Source organism: Humulus lupulus, chromosome 3 (genome assembly GCF_963169125.1).
Source record: "Humulus lupulus chromosome 3, drHumLupu1.1, whole genome shotgun sequence".
Classification (NCBI taxonomy): domain Eukaryota; kingdom Viridiplantae; phylum Streptophyta; class Magnoliopsida; order Rosales; family Cannabaceae; genus Humulus; species Humulus lupulus.
Window position 1 is genome coordinate 76,530,196 of NC_084795.1, and position 20,030 is coordinate 76,550,225.

The window sequence follows — 20,030 nt, forward strand, 5'->3', positions numbered from 1 at the left end:
CCTTGGACCATTAATAACTACAATACTTAATCATAAGAAAACGTACATATGAAAACATCATAACTTTATTAGATAAAGAAAAAGGTTTGAATACATAAAAATGCGTTTAGGATATGGGATCCCATTGATTTAAAAATAAAACATAGCAAGATCTAAATAAATCAATTACAAAACTAAGTGCGGAAAAATACATAGAAAATATGATTTAAAGACTTAAAGACTTCATCCTCTAATCGAACACTCAGTCCATCGATTCCATCCAGCCTCAATACACAACCCCCAAGCTGCCAAGAACCTTTTTGCCGCCATAGCTATTTTCCTGCACATATAAACATAAAGGAATGAGTCTAATGCCCAGCAAGGAAAAATCTAACAACATAAATCATATACTAAAAATTCATATCATATGCTAAAAACATGTCATAAACATATACCATAAGCGTATCATAAACATATGTCATATATACTACAATTGTCATTATACTACTTGGGGCTTGTTAATTAATCAAGTCATATGCCCATTAGATTTGTGGGGCTTGCTAGCTAAGCAAGTCATATGCCCATAAATTTATTGGGGCTTGTTAGCTATACAAGTCATATGCCCAAGTCTACCAACGTACATAATATAACATTTCATAACACATAAATCATAAGATAACATATAACATATAAAATCCTATCCTATTTTCCTTACCTATATACCGGGATATGAGAATAGAATCGAGACTTTGGAACACTCCTAAAAACCATAATAGAAAGGTGAGTAGACTTAAAGAAAAGGGATGAAATGAACGAACTATACCATCGAAAATATACTTACCAAGAACAATCTTACGTTCAAGATCTTAGATTTCCTAACCAAGAATAAAGAATAGAGTTAGGATTTTGAGTAGAAAAACTATAAGAATAACACAGAAAGGAACTAGAAGAAGGAATACCTCAAATGCTTCTATAACCGAACTACACCTCAAACCAAAATATGCTATGAACCTTACTTCCCGAGTGTTTATTAAGCTTATAAGGATAAAGCTTATAATCCCAACCTAAGTGTTTATCACTCTAAAATAACCTAGCAGCTTGCAGACTCTGAACTTAGCTTGATGAATGAATAAATGACTGGGTACTAGGTCCTATTTATAGAATTCAAGAATGAAAATATCTTTATTTAGCTTGAATAAAATAATGGCTTTTTAATTGAAAAATCTTTGAATAATCGTTTAGCAGAGGCTGAAGACTCGGTCAAAAAGACTCTGGACTTATCAAGAGGTTAAAGAATAAATTAAGCTCGGTTTCAAAAACATTCAAGAATCATGCACATGAGCCGATATATCGCCCCTAGTAGGTGACATATCGCCTGGGCTAATATGCCCGAGGCTCGTCGAGATGACCGTGCGAAGTTACGTGTTTTTCGTATCCCCGTATGGCGATATATCGCCACCTAGTGCTGCGATATATCGACATACGCTGAAATATTATACACGTAATTGCACTTTTTCAGCCTAATTTAAATTGAGCAAACAGCCTTGACTAAGTCCTCTAACGATTTCAAAGCTGCTGGCAGACCCTAGGATATTCAAATATTACTCTTAATAAGTTTATTCCTCAAAATACTTAATTATTCATTAAACATACATATGACAAGTGTCATTTCCTTATTGGGTTTATCTAAACCTTATATTATAATAAATATCACATTCATAATCAGTCATATTAATTAAATCTTAGGTTATAATTAATATTCTTAAACTATAGGTTAAACTTATAAAATCTACAAGTGTTGCTACGAGTGTCAAACTAAATCCCGGTCTGAACCAAAATTCACAGCCATAAAAATACTACAACTATTACTATTGCTACTACTATCTAACTAGCTAAGTAAAGTTCTTGGACTCTACATATAACAACCCTAAAATATCTCAAAATAGTTAAAAAAAAAATTCAAATATCCATGAAAATATCTAACTAACAAATTTTAAATAATTTAAATAGTAAAAACTATAGAATAAACATATAATTATATTTTCAACTAAAGATTTAATAAAAATAACAAGAATTTAAAAGAAAATATGGTAAATGTATGATATCTTAATTCTAATATTGTAATATATTAAAAGATTTAAAATTAAGTTGTTAGTCTATTTTTAAATTTGAATTTTAATATTTGTAAAAATATATAATTATTTAAATCTCAACCAACAAAAATATCTGATTTTAAAAAATATTTTTAAACACAAAACCAGATCTGATATTTTTGGCTTTGATTATAAATAATCAATTTTCACATTTTTATTTCTGTTAAAAATTAATTTAAAAAAAAATTCAGATGAATAGTACCCGAGACGGGTACTGTTCACCGTGTGCGCACGGAGTGTTTTCGCTGTCATGGTGTGCCCGCAGGCGTGCACATAGTTTTAAATTATTTTATAATATAATGTAATATTATAATATAATGTTTTAGATTAAATAAATGTGACAAAGTGTGTCACATATTGTAACATATAATAGAGAGTTACAATATTTAGATATATGAGATATATCCAAATAATGTAACATATTTGGTTTTACAAATTTGTAACTTCCAAATATTACCTTTTATTGTGTAAAATTGTTGTTACACAATATTGAGATGGATTTCAAAAATCCATATGTGATATGGCTATCAGAGATATGATTTTAACCCCAATAATGTGTTTTGAGAGTTACAAAATCATTTGGGAGGTTTGGAACCGTTTGGAAAAACATCACATTTTTTAGTGCTGAAAATGGTCAGTGGCCGCGGTCACTGAATGTTGGTGGCCGCGGCCTGTGGGACAGAGACTAGTGGCCGCGGCCACTAATGTCTTTGGCCGCGGCCACAGGCCAAAAACTGACCATTTTTTTTTCTTCAGTTTTTTCAATCTTTGTTGAACGACTCAAAAAACCCAAATAACTCCCAAGTCTCATTTTTAATTCCATATTAATCCAATTAAACATTGGTAACAACCATGGGGGTTGGTGGAATTTGAAATTCTGAGGGTGTCTCTAAACTCTATAAATAGGAGCATATAGCTCACTTGTAAGACACAACATTTCTATCCATTAGAGCACTAGGCTAGAAACACCTTGAGGCTTGATTATTCCAGAAAGCATTTCCAATATCTGTGAGAAATCCCTTAGTGCTTGAGTTAGGGGGAAATAAGCTTTTGGACAAAGGTTTCAAACCTTGTTCAAGTTGGTGATCCCCAACACTCTTCACTTTGATTGTGTGAGTGAGAGTTCTTAGTTCATTGTTCTTATTCTTGTTCTTTTATTCTATTGCTTTTCTTTTCTTCTATTATTCTATATTTACTCTTTTATATGTATCTTTTGTTTTAGAGTTGTAATCTCATCTATATCTTTCATTCTACTACTTCTAGTTTATTTGTATCTTTTTGTCTTAGAGTTGTATGTTTTATTTCTATCATCTTCTACCTCTTTCTCTATATTTACATGTAATTTTTGTCATAGAGTTGTAACACTTTTATATCAATAATATTTATTTGTAATATTTAGTTTAGAGTTGTAATTATCTTACCTATTTCCATTGAGGCAAATACATATTTTCCTAACATTCAAAAGCTTATCCCTTTTTGTTTCAATGGAAAGGGAAACCATCAAGATCATGAACCTAGACCTAGTAAGGTTGGATAGGTTTGATGGATCCAATTTTACTAGGTGACAAGACAAGGTGAGGTTTCTTTTAACCACTCTCAAAATCGCCTACATCCTTGAGTCATCCTTGGCACCTCTAGCCGAGCCATCCAACAAAGACACTCCTGAGGAGGTGGAGAAGAGAAGGAAGAAGGAGGAGGAGAACCTTCTTTGTAGGGGTCGTATCCTTAATGCCATATCCGATAGGCTCTATGACCTCTACACCGAGACCAAATTGGCCAAGGAGATATGGGATGCACTTGAGAAAAAGTTTAAGGCGGAAGAGGAAGGTACCAAAAAGATTTTGATATCTTAATACTTCGATTTCAAATTTTTTGGTGATAAACCTATTCTTCCTCAAATACATGAATTGCAAATAATTGTTAACAAATTGAAAGTATTAAAGATTGAGCTTCCCGAGGCCTTTCAAGTTGGTGCTATAGTGGCTAAATTACCACCAACTTGGAAGAGCTATAGGAAAAGAATCCTTCATAAAAATGAGGATTATTCTTTGGAGGAGATCCAAAAGCCTATTCGAATCGAAGAGGAATCGATATGTAGAGATAAACTTGTGGAGGGGTCTAATGGAGAGACTTCCAAAGCAAATACGGTGTCACAACCAAAACATCCCAAAAACAAAGGGAAAAAGGGTAATGAGAAACCTTTAGGTCCAAAAACCAACCCAAACAAGTTTAAGGGCGAGAAAGATCCTTGCTTTGTGTGTGGGAAAAATGGTCACTATGCTAGAGAGTGTAGGCATAGAAAAGACCAACAAGGACCTAAGGTGAACGCAACTTAAGAGGAAAACATAGTTGCTACCCTTAGTGAGGTGAATGCGGTCCAAGGCAAGGTGAAATGGTGGTGGTATGATACATGTGCCACCGTCCATGTCACCTATGACAAATCATTGTTCAAGACCTTTGAAGAGTCAAAGGGCAACCATTAGATACAAATGGGCAATGAGGGCAAATCCAAGGTACTTGGCAAATGTACTATTGAAGTCTACTTCACCTCTGGCAAGAAAGTTACATTAGTGAATGTACTTTATGTTCTCGAAATGAGTAGAAACTTGGTAAATGGTGATTTCCTTGGCAAGCCCAGCATTAAAGCCATTTTTCAGTCCAGTAAACTTACACTTACCAAATCAAATGTATTCTTGGGAAAAGGGTACTCTTGTGAGGGAATGGTTAAATTGTACACCAATGATGTAACTTTCAATGTTATGTATTCTTGGGAAAAGGGTACTCTGCCTATATTGTTGAGTATGATTCTTTATTTTTGTGGCATCTTAGACTATCGCATATAGGTTTTTCAACCATGAAAAGAGTAGTAAAATGTGGTATGATTGCATGCAATATTAAAAACTATGGTAAATGTGAAACATGTGTTAAGGCGAAAATGATTAAGAAACAATTTCCTAGTGTAGAAAGATCATCTAATTTACTAGATTTAATCCATAGTGATCCTTGTTAATTAAATGGTGTTTTAACTAGAGGTGGTAAAATGTATTTTCTTACTTTTATAGATGATTTTAGTAGATATACCTATGTGTTTCTTTTAAAGCATAAATATGAAACTTTTGATGCTTTTAAATTGTATAAATTAGAAGTTGAAAATCAACTAAATAAAAAGATTAAGGTGCTAAGAAGTGATAGAGGAGGAGAGTACTTCTCTAATGAATTCAATACATTTTGTGAAGAAAATGGTATAATTTATGAGTGCACTGCACCTTATACACCACAACACAATGGTGTTACCGAAAGGAAAAATAGGACTTATCTAGAGATGATAAATTCTAAGTTGATGTTTTCTAAGTTGAACTTCAACTTATGGGGTGAAGTGCTTTTAACCGCTTGTCACATTCTTAATCGAATACCGATGAAGAAAAATGAGATATCTCCATATGAGTTATGGAAAGGAAGAAAACCCAACATAGGGTACTTCAACGTGTGGGGGTGTCTTGCATATTGCAAGAAAAACGAACCTAATAGAACAAAGTTAGGTTCAAGAGCCATAAAATGTGCTTTTGTTGGTTATGCCAACAATAGTAAAGCTTATAGGCTATTAGACTTAGAGTCTAATATTGTGATTGAATCTAGAGAAGTTGATTTTTTTTGAGAATATGTTATGAGACAACAATTCGCAAGCCTCAACATCTCTAAAGGAGAATTTGTTATATGAGAACAATTCTCAAGCTTCTACATCCAAAGTTGATTCTCAAGGGGAGAATTCTCAAAAGGATGGAAAGGAACCCTTTGAACCTAGAAGAAGTCAAAGGCTTAAAAATCATAAAAGTCTAGTAGTGGATGAGATAGATTCTCAACGAATTTCATTCTACATGGTAGAAGGGAATAGAGAGGAAGTCATTAGGAAAATTCCTATTGTACTTCTCGTTGAGGATGATCCTAAGACTTATAGAGAAGCTATGCAATCGAGAGATAGTGCATTTTGGAAAGAAGCCATCAATGATGAGATGGATTCCATTCTTTCCAATAAACCTTGGGAATTGGTAGACCTCCCACCGGGGTCTAAGCTAATTGGGTGTAAGTGGGTATTTAGGAGAAAATACCACACTGACGGCACTATCCAAACCTTTAAAGCTAGATTAGTAGCAAAAGGGTTTAGGCAAAAAGAGGGTATCGATTATTTTGATACCTATGCGTCTGTTGCAAGAACAACTTCTATAAGAATTTTGTTCGCTTTAGCTTCTATACACAACTTGTATGTTCATCAAATGGATGTCAAAACGACATTCCTTAATGGTGACCTCAATGAGGAGGTCTATATGGAACAACCCGAAGGGTTTGTCCTACCAAAATATGAACATAAAGTTTGTCAACTTGTAAAATCCTTTTATGGATTGAAACAAGCTCCTAAGCAATGGCATGAGAAATTTGATCAAGCCATCATGTCTAATGGGTTTAGACATAACAATGGAGACAAGTGTTTGTATTCCAAAACTTATAAGGGATATGTGATCATTGTTTGCTTATATGTGGATGACATTCTTATTCTAAGTAATAACATGAATGGGATAGAAGAAACGAAGAGGTTTCTATCATCTACCTTCAAGATGAAAGATCTTGGAGAAGTTGATACCATACTTGGTATCAAAGTAAAGAAACATAGTGGGGGTTTTGTGTTAGGGCAAGCCCACTATGTTGAGAAAGTATTGAACAAATTTAACCATCTCAAGGTTAAAGATGCCAATACTCCATTCGATCATAGTGTAAAACTAGAGAAGATTGAAGGAAGAGTGGTGGCTCAATTGGGGTATGCTAGTGCTATAGGGAGTCTAATGTACGCTGCCCAGTGTACTAGACCTGATATAACATTTGCAGTAAGTAAACTTAGTAGGTTTACAAGTAATCCAAGTGTGGATCACTGGAAGGCAATTGGAAGAGTCCTAGGTTATCTCAAGAAAACCAAAGGACTAAGCCTTCACTACTCCAAATTTCCTTCGATATTAGAAAGATATACAGATGCAAGTTGGATATCCAATCTTGAGGACAACTTGTCCACAACTGGTTGGGTATTTACACTTGGTGGAGGTGCAATTTATTGGGGTTCCAAGAAACATACATGTATATCTCATTCCAATATGGAAGCAGATTTCATAGCTCTAGCTGCTACCGGCAAAGAGGCCGAATGGTTAAGGGATCTGTTGATAGAGATTCCCCTAATCAAAGAGAATGTATCTACTATATCGATACATTGTGATAGCCAAGCGACATTGGCTAGAGCATACAGCGGAGTGTATAATGGGAAGTCTAGACACATTAGTCTAAGACATGGATATGTAAGAGAATTGATTCAAAGAGGAGTCATCTCAATATCCTACATGAGAACAAGTGAAAATCTGGCGAATCCTTTTACTAAGCCACTAACGAGGGATTTAGTGGCTGCATCATCTCGAGGGATGGGACTTAAACTCCCTAAAGAGATTCACGATTGATGGTAACCTATCTTAACACTAGTTATTCAACTAGTGTTAGGTTCAATAGGTAACAACAAGTCAATCAAGTGAATATTAGTTGTACTCAAAACAAGTCCCATCTGAGATATTGAGTACTTGTGTGTTACCAAGTGGAAGGTTAAAACCGAAAGGTTTTTTAATAGAATTCAGTCTTGTAAAGACAAGTATTTTTGGTAACAAAATATTGTAAGAATTCTACCTATATGGACCTAGGGGTAGTGCCGCCTCCCATGAGAATTGGGAGTATTCTCAAGAACGTCCATGAATGGAAAGTGCACATGGCCATTAACGGTGCAAAGCGAGACATAGAGGTCTCAAGTGAACATCGCAAAGGTGTGTGTGTTATCACCGATTTGTTATCATAAAAAGATGGTTCAATGCCTAGTGCAACCTATTTTTCGACAAATTTTGTGATAATTACACTATAGTAAAGTTCAAGTTGAAAAATACTTTGCTTTATGCACTAATGCAATTACTCCTATCCTATAAGAGAGAGTTCTTATTTAATCAAGTGGGGGATATGTTATATTTCAAAATATAATGATTGATTAAATAAGTGTTACAATAGATAACTATTTAATCTAGTCGGGGAATGTTATATTATTTTATAATATAATATAATATAATATTATATTATAATATAATGTTTTAGATTAAATAAATGTGACAAAGTGTGTCACATATTGTAACATATAATAGAGAGTTACAATATTTAGATATATGAGATATATCCAAATAATGTAACATATTTGGTGTTACAAATTTGTAACTTCCAAATATTACCCTTTATTGTGTAAAATTGTTGTTACACAATATTGAGATGAATTTCATAAAGCCAAATGTGATATGGTTGCTAAAGATATGATTTTAACCCCAATAATGTGTTTTTGGAGTTACAAAATCATTTGTGAGGGTTTGGAACCGTTTGGAAAAACAGCACATTTTTTAGTGCTGAAAATAGTCGGTGGCCGCGGTCACTGAATGTTGGTGGCCGCGGCTTGTGGGACAGAGGTTAGCGGCCGCGGCCACTAATGTCTCTGGCCGCGGCCACAGGCCAAAAACTGACCATTTTTTCAATCTTTGTTGAACAACTCAAAAAACCCAAATAACTCCCAAATCTCATTTTTTATTCCATATTAATCCAATTAAACATTGGTAACAGCCATGGGGGTTGGTGGAATTTGAAATTCAAAGGGTGTCTCTAAACTCTATAAATAGGAGCCTATAGCTTACTTGTAAGACACAACATTTCTATCCATTAGAGCACTTGGCTAGAAACACCTTGAGGCTTGATTATTCCAGAAAGCATTTCCAATATCTGTGAGAGATCCCTTAGTGCTTGAGTTAGGGGGAAATAAGCTTTTGGACAAATGTTTCAAACCTTGTTCAAGTTGGTGATCCCCAACATTCTTCACTTTGGTTATGTGAGTAAGAGTTCTTAGTTCATTGTTCTTATTCTTGTTCTTTTATTCTATTGATTTTCTTTTCTTCTATTATTCTATATTTACTCTTTTATATGTATCTTTTGTTTTAGAGTTGTAATCTCATCTATATCTTTCATTCTACTACTTCTAGTTTATTTGTATCTTTTTGTTTTAGAGTTGTATCTTCTATTTCTATCATCTTCTACCTCTTTCTCTATATTTACATGTAATTTTTGTCATAGAGTTGTAACACTTTTTAATCAATAATATTTATTTGTAATATTTAGTTTAGAGTTGTAATTATCTTACCTATTTCCATTGAGGAAAATACATATTTTCCTAACACGTAGTGTCTGGGCGGTGCGCGCATCCGCGTGTGTGGTGTGCAGCAGACGACCGAGTGACGCGCGCGTGAAGTGGGGTGATGCGCGTGCACGCACGCGTGCGACTGCCAGCTAGAGGAAAAAATTTCGAATTTTTTTGTGTGCAATTTTTCAAACCAAAACCATTTCTAATCAATTTTTACCATGTTTTACACAAAATAAAGCATATATAAAAATTAATGGCATATAAAACTCAACAAAATAACCTAAAAGTGCTAATAATAACATAGAATTTAATATGCTTTATAAAAACATGAAATTCATCCAATTACTCAAACACATCAAATAATCCAATTTTTAACATGTTCATCCAAAGTCTCTAATACCAGTTGTTGGGAAACTTATACATGATCTTTAATTATTTTCATGTAGATCTAATATTAAACAAGTTAATACGAGACAACATAGAACATGTTTCTAAAATTGAATTCAAAGACAAATAATTATAAGAATACTTACATTATACGCAACGAAATTAATGAGTCATTCATTCAGTTTCTCTAACCCTTCTATCCTTTCTGTCACAGAGTATTACCAAGAAACTGAACCGATCTTCAATTTTCTTCACAACCTTCCAAAGTATCCTTGGAATCACCTAGACTAGAGTGGGCAATTATCAACACATGAGATAGACACAGAGAGAACGAGAGAAAAAAACAATAAGACTTAGAAAATGACTTATGTTTAGAGAGAATCTAAAAGCTATCGAAAACTTGTGTTTCAGAAATCTGAACTTGTGTTTTCAACTCTCTCTCAACATTCTTTTTATAGACTCATTTAGGTCATTTATTTAATTAAAAAATAAATAAAATAACAGCCAATTAACAGCCCTAGGTCGAAATTATCATGGACTTTAGGCCCGTGAAATTTCTCATTTGATTATAAGCCCATTGGACTTAAAATCAAAGTCTGTATTATTTTCTATTTATTTAATTAATTAAATAATTATTTAAATCCTTTATCAAATTAATTATTTATAATTTGAACCTTGATTTAAATGATTTATTTATTTATATACCAATTTATCTTAATTAATAAATATGCCCTAATTTCTCTTTTCTTCTCTAAATTGTATAACTCTGTGAAACTATCGAAAATTAACCTAGTCAACTTTGATAATTCTAATTGATAATTAAATCAATTAATTGAGACTATCTACATGATTTTATCCAAGGTACAGTGGAGACCATGGGCCTATGAAATCAAGCTCCAATAAGTTAGCATAAATCTAATAAATAAATTTACTAACTTATTAATTCCTCGTGACTCTACTAAAGACTCTGAATTGCACTCTTGAATTCATAGAACACTCTATATGAAATATAGATACGTTATTAATTATCCTTTCTTATAACCATAATTGTCACTCAATCCTCTATAGACGGTCTACAATGAGATGGGACTAAAATACTGTTTTACCCCTCATTGTATTTTATCCTTAAAACACTTAGTTCCTTGTGAATGATATTTCAGTAAACTAATATTAATTACCGAAATGAGATCTCTATCATTTAATACCTTGAAACAAACTAAAAGGAAACCATCATTTCACTTCTTCATCAGATGCTATAGATGTTCATACCTATGATTAACACTCCTACTCAATTATACTACCAAGTTCCCAATATGTAAGTATGGGCTAGTCCGTAGGGTAAGCTGGTAACAAACAAGTCAAATAACTCAAATAATACAATCAGTTAGAATACTAACCACTTAGAGTTGAGATTGAATTGACCTATGGTCAACTATATGATATGACTATAATAAATAATAACAGTATGTTTACTTATCCTATCAACTATCAATATTGGTTCTGTCCAATGTAACAAATACATCTGATCTTATCTACTTTGCTAATGTTCTGGAAAGAACATAACACTGCAATGTGCAAGTAGATCATATCGTAGATTGGCAAATCAGTGTAAATCCTGTGCACTGACTAATCTTAAGACTAACTTGTTTTGAACATAAAATCATATTTATATTCCACTGTGATTACGTCACTATAAATATGATTAGCTATATGCTCGGGATTTAATAGAAGTTTATATTAAACAAATAATTATGAAAATAAAACATGTGAGCAAAGTGATTGACTAAGTCAAAAAATGATTTCTATTCTTTTATTGATAATAAATGAGATTACAAAGAAATTGAGTTTTAATTAGGACATAAAACCCGAACACATATAAAAATACTGGAGTTATAATTTCTCCACATGCCGAAAATAGAAAAATAGAAAATACCCTACTGGTAGGAGTCACCCTATATTAGAATTTCCCTATTTGTATATGGTTCTTGGACTATTGTTAAATTTTAAATAATACTAATGTATATCACCAATCGATAACTTTTTTTTTTTTTATAATTTAATAATCCCTACTTTCACTACACCATGACAATATATCAAATTTATTTATTGGCTTGGAATGATATCAAAGCATTGTTTATGGTTTTGAGGTTTTTTTATTTTTTATTTTTTTAAGAAAAGAAAGATCGTATTATCAAAAGGAGTTAGCTAATATAACCTTTCTCAACCATAAAGGAATCTACCCCTCATGCAAAAGTAAAGCAATTACGATGAAAAAATAAAAGAAACATGGGTATGAGCCACCTTGTTAGCTGATCTATACATATGAGAAACACTAGATATGGAACAAAGCATTAAACACTTGTGAATATTAGCTACAATGGCACCTAATGGACTAATAAGATTCTCTTCCAAGTCAGTGAGTGCTTGCATTGCTTGTAGGGAGTTTGAGAAAATTACTACATTTTCCAAGCCCTCCAGTATCGCCTGTAGCTCTACAGCTAGCACCGATCCCAAAAACCTAATCTGCTTTGTAGAAGTAGCCGCAAGGTTATTGGTATTGTCCCTTATCACAGCACCAAGACTTGCCTTAGACCTGTCCTGATTGAACCCAACATCAATATCTAGTCTCAACCAGCCCCTTGGCGGCCTATGCCAAGTATGTGACCCTATCATATAATCACTCCAAGACGAGGGTCCACCAACTAGTTTAGAATTATGAAAGTCATGTAAATATTCAATAGCCCAATTAAATTTGTCAGCTTTCCCTGCGTCATATCCTTCTAACTTTAGTCTTCTAACCTCGGCCCACATAGCCCACATGGGATTCACAAATTCTTTAAACTCAATTGAGAAAGCTGGTCGTTGAGCAAGACCAAGACATCAAAAATATCACATCCTTCTTTCCTTTAAGAGTTCCCAAAATATGGTCTCTTTCCAAATAGTTTTAATAGCATTACAATAAAGCAAAGCATGAGACGTAGAATAGTAAGGGTATCTACATAAAGCATAAAATCTATTAACAAGTATGTTGTGTGCATTTCTTGGAGGGTAATGACGTGTTGTTTCTTGGGAGACACGTGGAAAAATATTCAATAAATGTTACATGCACTTCTTCGAGGTTGACGCTACGTCAACAATCCTAGACATGTAGTCGGTAACTGTAACGTCCCAAATTTGCTAATAAGACTTAGTATATTGATTAGTGTGCCGGGATGACAAAATTGGATTTATAGGCGAATTATGTGAAATTAATTGAATATATGTGTGAGGGAATATATGAATTATATGGTGATATGAATATTTATGCATGTTTATTTGTATTAAATATGCATGTGGGGCCGTTTTTTGTTAATAAGAGTATTTTTGACCCGTTAATGGTATAAATGTCATTATATGTGGTATGTGATTGAGACCACATTATTATGTGGATATATTTGCGATATTCGGCTTGAGGCGATCCTAGTGAGCGAGTTAGTAGAAAATTCACAAATGGGGTCAAATACCCGGCTCGGGGTGAGGTGAGCCTAGGGGTATTTTGTTAACTTAGTACATTACCGGGGTTTTTGCGGGTAGTGGAAAATTATTTGGTGATTATTTGGGTATGTCGGGGTTAATTGGGAATTCATCGTGTCATTTGAGGTTTAGCGGGAAATCGTGGTAAATGACAATTTTACCCTTGGGGATGCTAGAGAACTAAGTAAAGGGTAGGTGCATTTTAGTCTTTTGTGTCAAGGGAGAAAGCCTTAGCCTTGGAACCCCTCAGAAACTAAGGGAAACAAAACAACACTCTCAGCTCACGTTTCACTCTCTCCTGAAGCTTGTATGGGTTTTGATTTATTTTGAAGAGAATTTGCTTGGGAAATTGAAGGTTGGAGCTAGGAACAGGATTAGAAGCAGCTTGGAATTAGAATTTCGTAGATGAGATGAGGTTTACTATATGGTTTTGCTGTGAGTTCTTTAATTGGTTCAAGTTTTAGCTGAATTCTAACTCTTGCTTTGGTTTTTGAGTTTTAGTAAGGTTGTTGTAATGCCCCGGATTCCCTATTATGGTTTATGGCCGGATTAGTAGGCCGGGAGGGCCATAACTGTTTAATTATGCCATTGAATGTGTTTATGCATGTTTACGAGAATTATATTATAATATGATGTTAAATGCATGCATGTGAGTCCACATTTGTTTACAGGGGTATTCTGGTAATTTGGCCCGTTGAGGGTATAACTGAATACTTGTTTGTATGATAATGATATATTGAGAGACCACATTATAATGTGGATTGGTTCGAGAATTTCGACATGAGACGATCTTTAAACATGATTTAACGGTTTGGTCATAACAGGTTTGAGCCCGGGGCTCGGGGTGAGTCTTGGGGTGATATTAATAGCTATAGCGTTACCGGGGATTTTAGGGTAACGGGATATGAATTATTGGAGTTTGAGGATATTGAGATTAGCGGGAATTGGGAAGCGTTAATTATGATTAACGGGTTAAGCTAGAAGTACCAATTTTTCCCTTGGGGTGACTTTAGAGGCTTAAGATAACTTAAGGGCATTTTGGTCATTTTAGTGAGGATTTATATGATGTTTAGTGGCTGAAAGCTGTGGAATAAACAGAGTAAAATAGGGGTTTGCTTCTTCTCTTCGCGTACCTTCTCCTAGCTTCATCTTCTCCATTGCCTTCTTTGAGAGTTTTGAGTTCTAGGTGGGATATCAAGCTAAGGAACTTCAAGGCTGAGTGAGTAGACTTGGTTCTGCTTGTGTGGGAGTTCAAAACAGGTTTTAAGGTAAGTTTTGATCACTGAACTTAAGCTATGCTCTGTTTTCGTTTTAGCTTTTCAGTCATGGGTTTTGATGTGGAAAGTGTGAATCAAAGGGGGTTTTAGTGTTAGTTTGATTGGGGTTTGATGTGAGTAAGCTAAGGGTGTTGTTTAGGGGTTCAATTATATGTTTGGAAGAGGTTTTAAGATGGTTTGAGGGACTGGTATTAGAGGGAGAACACAGGGTTTAAATCTGGTTCGTGTGTGGCCGACTAGCAGATCTGGGCTGGGCGCCGCGGTGCAGCAGGGGTGCGTCGCGGCCCTTGGAGTCTGTCAGGAGGGAGCCCTTCTGTCTGAAGGGTGCGCCGCAGCGCATCAGGGGAGGGCCGCGGCCCTTAAGGCCAATTTTTCTAAAGTGTGGTTTTTAGCTTAGGGATTCAATCCATAGGCCTCGGGGTTGAACCTAGTACCCAGTTGGGTAGTATTTGAGGTCTCAGGGGCTGGGATTTGGTTTGGGAACCCTCAGTTATCATTTTTATTGATAAATTCTATAATTTGGTTATGACCAGGTGACCGTCAAGGTTTTTAAAGGTTGATCGTTCTCAGGGGTCGTTCATATTATAATCCTTACTCGAACCAGAGGTAAGAAAACAGTGTATGAATACAGTTGCACCCTGTATAGGTATATGACATGCATGGTTTGATATTGAGGCATGTTGGTTGATTTATGTGGACATGGATTGCATGTTAAATGCTAGTGAACGCTGATTGCTTGTTTGAGACACTGACTGGTCAGGGACCGACTCTAAAGTCGATGATCACGCAGTGAATGGCTCTATGGCATTAGTGTGGGACCGACCCTAAGGTCGAAGAACTTATAAGCGCTTGCCTGGTCTACGACCAGATGATTATAGCCAAGGTATATGACCCCGGTGACTGTTTGTCACAAGGCTAAGGGACGTTGTCCATAGTTTCGACTCTAGAGTCGTGAGGAAGGTTATGTTGGTGACCAATCACCATGCACCTGTCCTAAACGAACTTATAAATGAATCACTATTCAGTTAAGCCCTGGTGACCCTATCGTCACATGGCAAGAGGGAGCGATGCTCATTACTGTGACTTTTAGCTATTGTCACCTATTTGTTGGACTGATAGTCCTGAATGTTTATTATGATCGTTGATGATATTATATCATGTTTTATTATGTTTTCTTGCTGGGCCTTGGCTCATGGGTGCTATGTGGTGCAGGTAGAGGGAAGGAAAAGCTTGGCCAACCCTGAGTGGAGAGCTTGGGCGATGTGATGTACATACAGGGCCGCTTGACCGCCACGGTCAAGGAGTTCTCAGAGGGACTAGTGGTTTACCCTATTTTTGCCGCTTAGGCCGGCGGGGATTGTATATTTGGAACTGCAGCAACTCTTTTGTAACATGAACTACTTGTAAACATTTTAAAAAGGCTCATGAGCAGTTTATTTACTTAATGAAAAGTGCCCTTTCCTTTTTACTGGTTTTACACCTTAACCTGTTAATGACACTTAGATCACGTTTTTAGCCAAAGGACTCGGGTAGCGGGTCAAATTTCTGGTTCACCTTTCTCCGTAACTGTTCTGGGGTAGCCAGGGCGTTACAACTTGATATCAGAGCAATGCCAAGGTTAGGGTTCCTGTAGACTGGCTGGGTATGTACACACATCACAGAAGACAAGCTCGACTCACGGTTTGGTAACTATTTATGTGGTTACATGTGTAATTGTTTAAATGTGATATATACATGCTTTACCTGTGTGCATGAGATATTATGCTGAGCTTGTGCCCTGAAATATCTTGTCTTCAGCAAATGTGTACTGATTAGTACTGAGATTGCTGGCACCTGCTTATTAGTATGGTTGTTTATGAGTTATTATGTGATACATGCTGAGTGCTGAATGCCATGAACATGTATCTGATTGTGAACATTGAGTGACTGTGGAATGTGATAGTTGTCTGTTGTTCTTGGACCGTAAGGCGGCAAGAGGTTTAGTTATTACTACCTGACTGGCCGTATTGATCATTGTTTCAGTAAGGTATCAGTGACAGAATGAACCCAGAACAGACGGGCACCTCGGCTGGCCAGAATGGTCAGGGTCAGAATAATGACAGCAGTCAGGGTCAAGTGAATGACCAATCTCAGGTTCCACAACCAGCACCTGCAAACTGGCAGCAGTTGTTTAATGATTTGCAGGCTATAGTGTTGAAACAGGGAGAGGAGCTTCGTCTCCTAAGACAGCAACAAGTGCCAGTGGTAGCCAGTGTTGCAGAGGCACCTTCTGTGTCGGTGCCAGTTATTGGGCCACTGCCTGGGGTTGAAAACAGATTGGAACCTCTTTATGAGCGGTTCAGGAAACAGCAACCTCCTGTGTTTGAAGGCAGTGCTGATCCCACCAAAGCTGAACAATGGATGAGCATGCTTACCACTGTTCTTGACTTTATGAAGGTAGTTGGTACTGAGAGGGTGGCCTGTGCGGCCTATATGTTTCGGGAAGATGCCCGGATTTGGTGGGAGGTGGTTGGTCAGACTAAGGATGTTAATCTCCTGAGCTGGGAGGAATTTCAGACTTTGTTTAATGAAAAGTATTACAATGACGCCATTAGAGCGGCGAAGGCTGATGAATTTATGAGGCTACTTCAGGGAAACTTATCAGTAACCGAGTATGCCTTAAGGTTTGACCGTTTGGCTAAGTTTGCCAAGGAGCTGGTACCCACTGATGGGACCAGGAGAGAGCGTTTCCTACAGGGCTACAGCCCAGGTTAGCCCGAGATGTGCGCATCACCACTGTGGTAGGAGTGACTACTTATGCACAGGTGGTGGAGAAGGCACTTACAGCTGAAACTGCAGAGATTAAGATCTGGCGTGAAAATGCAGCCAGAAGGGATTTCAGGAGGCCAGGTCCTCCATTTGTGGGTTCTGGTAGGGGTGTTGGCCCCAGTGATCAGAAGAGGAAGGTTCCTGATACCTTCCCAGTTCCAGGTCCTGACAGGAAACCTCGTGGTGTTACAATAGGTCGTCCTGGGGGCAGTGAAGCCTGGAAGTCCTATCCCGAGTGTCCTAGATGCAAGAGGCATCACTTTGGAGAGTGTAAAGCAAGGGCCTGCTTCTCTTGTGGAGCAGTGGGTCATCTGAAAAAGGATTGCCCTAAGGCAAGAAAGGAAGAACCCAGGAAGGCGGACAGCTCGGCCCCAGCGCGAGTGTTTGCATTGACTCAGGCAGAAGCTGAGGCTTCCCCCTCAGTTGTTACAGGTCAGATTCTTAGTGCAGGAACTGTTTATAATGTATTGATTGACTCAGGTGCTACACATTCCTTTGTTGCTAGTAGTGTTATTGATAGATTGTGTAGACCTTGTGATTTCCATGCTGTGGGGTTTGGTACTTTGTTACCCACTGGGGAGCTGGTGGTATCCAGGAGGTGGGTCAGATCTTTGCCAGTGATAGTAGAGGGCAGAGAGTTGTCAGTGGATCTTATAGAGTTAGTTATGACTGACTTTGATATGATACTGGGTATGGACTGGTTAGCCAAGTATGGGGCAACCATTGACTGCAGAAGGAAGATGGTCACCTTTGAGCCTGAGGGTGAGGATCCTTTTGTATTTGTTGGTACTGTGCATGGACCCCGTATTCCTATGATTTCTGCATTGAGGGTTAGGGATTTATTGCAAGGGGGTTGCATTGGATTCTTAGCCAGTGTGGTTGATACCTCCAAGGTCGTGCCAGTGGGACCAGAGGATACTAGACTGGTGTGTGAGTTTCTGGACGTGTTTCCAGAGGATCTGCCAGGGTTGCCACCACACAGAGAGATTGAGTTCGTTATAGAACTGGCCCCAGGAACGGAGCCAGTGTCTAGAGCACCATACAGGATGGCCCCAACTGAGTTGAAAGAATTAAAGGTACAGCTGCAAGAGCTGTTGGATTTGGGTTTTATCAGACCTAGCTTTTCACCTTGGGGTGCGCCAGTTTTGTTTGTAAAGAAGAAGGATGGTTCTCTGAGGATGTGTATAGATTACAGAGAACTGAATAAGCTGACAATTAAGAACCGGTATCCTTTGCCAAGGATAGATGATCTGTTTGATGAATTGCAGGGTAGGACGGTATTCTCTAAGATTGACCTTCGTTCTGGTTATCATCAGTTGAGGGTTAAGGAGGGAGACATACCGAAGACCGCCTTTCGCACTAGGTATGGACATTATGAGTTTCTAGTTATGTCATTTGGGTTAACTAATGCCCCTGCCGCTTTCATGGATATGATGAACAGGGTGTTCAAGGATTACTTAGACCAGTTTGTGATCGTCTTTATCGATGATATTCTGGTGTATTCTCAGACTGAGTCAGAGCATGAGCATCATCTGAGGTTGGTTCTACAGAGGTTGAGGGAACACAGATTGTTTGCAAAGTTCAAGAAATGTGAATTCTGGTTGTCTCAGGTGTCCTTCCTTGGGCACATTGTCAGTAAGGAGGGGATTACAGTGGATCCATCAAAGATTGAAGCGGTCAGAGATTGGCCAAGGCCAAAGAATGCTTCTGAGGTTAGAAGTTTCCTTGGATTGGCAGGGTATTACAGGCGTTTTGTGAAAGGGTTCTCAAAGATTACTACTTCGTTGACTGAGTTGACACGCAAGGGTCAGAAGTTTGTGTGGTCAGACAGATGTGAGAACAGCTTCCAGGAGTTGAAACAGAGATTGATTACAGCTCCAGTTCTGAGTCTTCCTACAGACCAGGAGAAGTTTGTGATATACTGCGATGCTTCTCATCAGGGTTTGGGCTGTGTCTTGATGCAATCAGAGAGAGTTATAGCTTATGCTTCTTGTCAGCTGAAGGAGTACGAGAAGAGGTATCCTACTCATGACTTAGAGTTGGCAGCAGTGGTTTTTGCTTTAAAGATATGGAGGCACTATCTCTATGGGGAAAAGTGTGAGATTTATACACACCACAAGAGCCTGAAATACTTCTTCACCCAAAAGGACTTGAACATGAGACAAAGGCGTTGGCTGGAATTAGTGAAAGATTATGATTGTGAGATTTTGTATCACCCAGGGAAAGCCAACATGGTAGCTGATGCTTTAAGCCGGAAGGGTCCGGGACAGATTCATGGTATTAGGCTGATAGCCAGGGAGTTAGTTGATGACATGACCAGAGCTGTTATAGAGTTGCTGGTGGGCCAGTTGGCCAATGTTACGCTACAGTCTACGCTGTTAGAGAGGATTAAAGAGAGTCAGTTGAGTGATCCACAGCTGATCAAGATTAGAGAGGGTGTCTTGGCTGGAGCATCCAGGGAGTATACAGTGTCTGATTTGGGGTTATTAAGGTACAAGGGACGGATATGTGTTCCGTTAGACACTGCGTTGAGGCGGGAGATTCTGGATGAATCTCATACTACACCTTACTCTTTGCATCCAGGCACCACGAAGATGTACCAGGATGTAAGATCATTGTACTGGTGGCCAGGGATGAAGAGAGATGTAGTGGAATATGTGGCTAAGT